This window comes from Vicugna pacos, chromosome 36 (genome assembly GCF_048564905.1).
Source record: "Vicugna pacos chromosome 36, VicPac4, whole genome shotgun sequence".
NCBI lineage: Eukaryota > Metazoa > Chordata > Mammalia > Artiodactyla > Camelidae > Vicugna > Vicugna pacos.
In genome coordinates this window covers 5,275,877-5,281,685 of record NC_133022.1, presented here as the reverse complement: position 1 = coordinate 5,281,685, position 5,809 = coordinate 5,275,877, and the positions used below count along the sequence as shown (strand labels likewise).

Sequence of the window (5,809 nt, the reverse complement as noted above, 5' to 3'; positions counted from 1 at the left end):
GAGTCCCCTGCACTCACACGTGGCTCTGAGTGGACCTCACGTTGCATTCAGAAAGCCTGCCTTGACTGCCCTCCCAGCTGGGAGTGACCTTCCAGCTCCAACAAACCCTCGCTGGGCGCCTCAATTTCTTTCTTCCCCTTCACACCGTCCTATTCACTCCTGTGTGGCTCACGTGCCCCTCTTTTGCACTTTGGGGCTTTGTATTGGCACGTCTGTTATGGTGATGACAAGCTGAATGTCTCTCTCCCTCAACCCTCGAAGGAACACCCTGAGACCCCAAAAGTTAGTGGTGCGCTTCATCAAAAAAAAAGTACATCACATGGTCCAAGCCGGAGGCACATCTGCCAAACAGGGACTTAAAACTCATTTGATATTCTGTCAAAAGTCTCTTGTACTATACAAGAGACACCTGCTTCCCAGGATAGGATGGGGAAATGACAAAGCCCATCAAATGTGTGTGCTAGGAAACTACATGAACATTATAATGTCCCAAGATAGGTTTCCTCAGGCAACGCAAGGCCCTGGAGTGCCATCTCCCCTTCAGAAAAGACTCAACAATGGAAAAGGACAACATGCTCTCATCTTACCAAGTGGAGAAACTGGTGGCTCTGCCTATGCCTGAGGACCCAGAGGCCACGAGGGTGGTCCAGGTGGAGGTGGCGAATAGCCCATGAAGGGTGACGTTGGGCCACTCATACAGGGGGAAACATGAGCTGGCCCTGAGTAAGAACGGGGCGCTTTGCCATCCACAGTGCCCTGTGGAACAGAAGAGAGATCTGCTGAATGACAGACAAAAGGATAAACACAGACAAAACCAGAAACATAATGCAGCACCTGTCATCACCTGTCACCCTCACCTCCACCAGGTGGCCAGACAGCAGAGCACTACCACATGCTCCACCCAGCCTGGGTCGACAGAAGGACACAGGGATACGACACGGAGGCTGCACGTCACCAACAAATTCTGTAAGTTCATGCAGCCAAGGGTCCTAACCGATAAAAAATTCATAGAGGTTCCAGCAAATTGACAAATATTCACCTTATGAAAACGAAACTTCTCCATGGAGAACAAAATTTTAAGGAATCTTCCAAAGCTCCAACGACACGTAATGTTCTGCAGAACAAGAACACAGAGAAACAAAGAATGTTAAAACACATTCTCCACACGTGCAGAGTCACACCTGGGTTACTGCTCTGCCTGCAGCACCCTGCCAGGCCCTTTCTGCCCCCTCCTCATGTAGGGCCCTCCACCACCCTGCAGGGGCTGCCCCTGGGTGCAAAGAGCCCTGGGGAGCTTGGCAGCCTGGAGTCCTATGGGGGAGCTGCTCAAGTGATCCTGAGGAGATAAGGCTGTCCTTAGGAGGTAGTCAGGCTCCGCTACAATCACCGCTATCCCCAGGGATGTCTGGGTTTTAACTGTGCTACGAAGCACACACTACATGTGTCCTTTGGGAAATTGAAGAGGAAAGTCTTGATTCCACAACTGACACCAAAGGGACCCTACTAGCCCGTGCGAAAAATCCCACGGCATCTCATGCTGAATCAGAAGATCAGCTCTGACAGCTCCCAGGGCAGGAACAACTCAGTGCAGGGTGGGGAGCACAATGGGAGGATGCTTCTGAGTGTTGCAATTCCCCTGCAGGGAAGTACGCCTCTTCACTGTGTGCTATTTCCCTTCAAGCCTCTACATCCTACTACAAAAGCAACAATTCTGAGAGTCAGGCGTTTCTACCCAGAGTACAACTGGAGGCAGCGGGCCAGGCACATTTCCCTCCCGAGAAAAGACAGAGGTGGGTTGTGACATTTACCCCACCCAGGAAGATTCAAAGCTGCACAAAGCCCACGGAACAAAGCTGGAGGGAGACCTCTGCACTTTCCCAGTCATGAGGACTTGAACGGCCATGCAAAACAGTAGAATCACCTGGACTGAGCCGGGAAACCAAAGAAGGACAACAGGAATCTCGATAACTTAAACACCAACAATCAGAAAAGAAAGTGTTAGGGAAGAAACAGAAAAGCGAAGAGACATAAGTGTGGAGCAAGGGCTCAAACTGAAGACCCACATTCGACAAACAGACAAAGTCTACGATACTCAGCATGTAAGAACTCTGATGCTTTCTGAAGGCTCCATCGAAGGTGATAGGGCTGAGGGGAGAAGACCACTGTGCCCGTGGGCAACAATTTGAAATTCTAATGACACAAAACACTTGTCTAAAAACACATGTCTACAGAAGAGGATAATACAAAGGCAAGGGAAACAAAAACAACACATTCCCTAGAGAGACATCGAACGTTATGAACACTCACTTTACCTGAGCCTCCACATCGGAATCAGGTGTCAGGAAGGGGCCAGGCCAAAGTTGAGATGTGTCAGGTCCTGCGTGGGCTGAAAACCACAGAAGGGATGGAGGATTAGGCTCGCCTGCGAAGACTTTGCTGAAGCCACACAAAACCTGGTGAGCCTTCCTTCCCCGTATCCCACTCGTCCCCGCATCAGACCGAGTGGGAGACAGGTCTCGTCACCCTGAGGGAGACACCACAGGCCACGGGTTCAGGTGTCTCTTCCACAGCCGATCAACGGCCGTGGAAGGTCAGGGCTCCACACGCTGCAGACAATGGCAGGGGTGGGCTTCTCCTTCGGGGAGCCCGGAACGTGCTCCCTGTTGAAGCCCCGTGTGCAGAACTGACACGCCTGCCTTCTGTCACAGGCCTCTTACTCCGTAGCACTCTACAAGAGACACCTCCTCCCCAGGGCAGGATGGGGGAGGGGAAGACGCGGTCCATCAATTGCATCCGCTAAGGGACCAGGGGAGCACGGCCGACAGCCCAGTCAGGATGGCCCATGCCCTGGGAGGGACCTGGAGAGCGATCTGCCCTTCTCCTGCAGTGACGCAAGGAACAAACAGAGGAATGGACGCTTTCATCTTACACAGTGGAGCATCCGGTACTGGTGAGCGAGGCTGCACAGGGCCCAAGGGGGGCCCAGGTGCTGGTGGCAACACGGGCCGGTCCCTGCAAACGCCGGGACGCTGCAAGGTAACCTGCAGGGCAGAAGGGAGAGCCGTGTCAGGCGACAGAAACGGAGCGACCACCGACAAAAGCCGAAACCCAACGCATCAGCTGTCGGCACCGGGCACCCTCCCCACACCACGCCGGGTGCCCACCCAGCAGCACAGTGCCCCACGCTCCACCCAGCCCTCTGGGGCCTGCAGCCGGCAGCCCGGGCCGCGCAGCAGGACACGGGGGGACAACAATGGCGCCACACGACGTCGCCGGTGTCTCCAAGTGGACGAAGCCAAGGGTCCTGCCTGCGAGGATGCACACAGAGCTTCCAGCACTCTGACAAAAGCAGCGCCTTCACAACAGGCAGCCCCTTTGGGCAGGACAGCCCTCCTCGCCACCACCCCAGCTCCACGGGAGCTGGCCCGGCGCGGACCAGGAACACGCAGAAGGGACGGACGTGACAAGCTCGTCCTCCACACGTGCAATCAGAGCCGCACCTGGGTCACCGCTCTGCCTCCAGGACCCTGCCTGGCCCTCTCCTTCCCCCCAAACCAAGTAATCTCCTCCGACCTGCAGGGGCTTCCCCTGGGCGCAAGGTGCACTGGGGAGCTGGGGACCCCGGAGTCCTGCGGGGGAGCTGCCCAAGTGCCCCTGAGGGGACAACGCTGCCCACGGGAGGTAGTCAGGCTCCGCTACAATCACCGCTATCCTCAGGGACGTCTGGGTTTTCAGTGCGCTACGAAGCGCGCACTACTTGTGTCCTTCGGCAAACTCAAGTGGGATGTCTGGATCCCACAACTGACACCAAAAGGACCCTACAGGCCCGTGCGCAAACTCCCGCGACGTGTCGTGCTGACGCCCAGGAGCAGCTCTGACAGCTTCCGGGGCAGGCCCGACCCGGCGCAGGGGTGGGGAGCACGATGGGAGGACGCTGCTGCGCGTCGCAATTCCCTGCAGGGAAGTAGGCCTCTTCACTGCGGGCTCTTTCCCTTCAAGCCTCTATTTCTTACTACAAAAGCAACATCTACCCAGAGTACAACTGGACGCAGCGGGCCAGGCACATCTCCGTCCCGAGAACAGACGGTCACGGGTTCTGACATTTACCCCACACCAAACAGGTAGACTCAAAGCTGCACAAAGCACACAGGACAAAGCTGGAGGGAGGGCTTTGCCCCTTTCTCACTTACGAGCATTTCAATGGCCATGCTAAACAGGAGAATCACCTGGCCTCAGCAAGGAAACAAGTCAAACGAGTGACGACACAGGACTCTGCCTCAGTGACCCAGGAGCAACCCCAGGTGCAGGTCGGCAGGAAGGAGTCAGCAGAGCCAGGAGAAGCCAGTGTGGAGCGAGGGCTCACCCTCCGCACGCTATCTCGACAAACCCACAGCCAAAGTCTGCGGTCCTCGGCTTCTGAGCACTCCCTCATGGCTTCTGCAGGCACCAGCCAAGGTGACGGGCTCCAGGGACAAGCAGCCCACTGGCCCCTGGGGAGACTGAATTGGAAAGCGAACGACATGCCAGACCCGTCACAGGACACACATTCTGGAGATGAGGGTGGGAATGGCTTCCGGGAAAACAGGAAGCTCACCTTTCCCAGGACGACGTCCAACGGAGCACGGCCACCTAACTTACCTGGGCCTCCGGGGCCGCCGCAGGCGGGCGGGAGCTGCCGGCCAATGCCGGGGCCGGGCCAGGTCCTACGTGGGCTGAAAACCACAGAAGGGATGGAGGATTAGGCTCGCCTGCGAAGACTTTGCTGAAGCCACACAAAACCTGGTGAGCCTTCCTTCCCCGTATCCCACACGTCCCCGCATCAGACCGAGTGGGAGACAGGTCTCGTGACCCTGAGGGAGACACCACAGGCCACGGGTTCAGGTGTCTCTTCCATAGCCGATCAACGGCCGTGGAAGGTCAGGGCTCCACACGCTGCAGACAATGGCAGGGGTGGGCTTCTCCTTCGGGGAGCCCGGAACGTGCTCCCTGTTGAAGCCCCGTGTGCAGAACTGACACGCCCGCCTTCTGTCACAGGCCTCTTACTCCGTAGCACTCTACAAGAGACACCTCCTCCCCAGGGCAGGATGGGGGAGGGGAAGAAGCGGTCCATCAATTGCGTCCGCTAAGGGACCAGGGGAGCACGGCCGACAGCCCAGTCAGGGTGGCCCATGCCCTGGGAGGGACCTGGAGAGCGATCTGCCCTTCTCCTGCAGTGACGCAAGGAACAAACAGAGGAATGGACGCTTTCATCTTACCCAGTGGAGCATCCGGTACTGGTGAGCGAGGCTGCACAGGGCCCAAGGGGGGCCCAGGTGCTGGTGGCAACACGGGCCGGTCCCTGCAAACGCCGGGACGCTGCAAGGTAACCTGCAGGGCAGAAGGGAGAGCCGTGTCAGGCGACAGAAAAGGAGCGACCACCGACAAAAACCGAAACCCAACGCATCAGCTGTCGGCACCGGGCACCCTCCCCACACCCCGCCGGGTGCCCACCCAGCAACACAGTGCCCCACGCTCCACCCAGCCCTCTGGGGCCTGCAGCCGGCAGCCCGGGCCACGCAGCAGGACACGGGGGGACAACAATGGCGCCACACGACGTCGCCGGTGTCTCCAAGTGGACGAAGCCAAGGGTCCTGCCTGCGAGGATGCACACAGAGCTTCCAGCACTCTGACAAAAGCAGCGCCTTCACAACAGGCAGCCCCTTTGGGCAGGACAGCCCTCCTCGCCACCACCCCAGCTCCACGGGAGCTGGCCCGGCGCGGACCAGGAACACGCAGAAGGGACGGACGTGAAAAGCTCGTCCTCCACACG

At 57.8% G+C, this 5,809-nt stretch overlaps 1 long non-coding RNA gene across 1 annotated transcript; it reads right to left on the bottom strand.

The window, feature by feature from the left end:
- Window positions 1-593: 593 nt before the first annotated feature.
- Window positions 594-2,348, bottom strand: LOC140691621 (uncharacterized). Its single transcript, XR_012067369.1, has 3 exons — window positions 2,313-2,348; window positions 1,040-1,114; window positions 594-756 (listed from the first exon to the last, which is right to left on the bottom strand). It is a non-coding gene; the product is annotated as an uncharacterized lncRNA (long non-coding RNA).
- Between the last annotated feature and the right edge of the window lie 3,461 nt (window positions 2,349-5,809).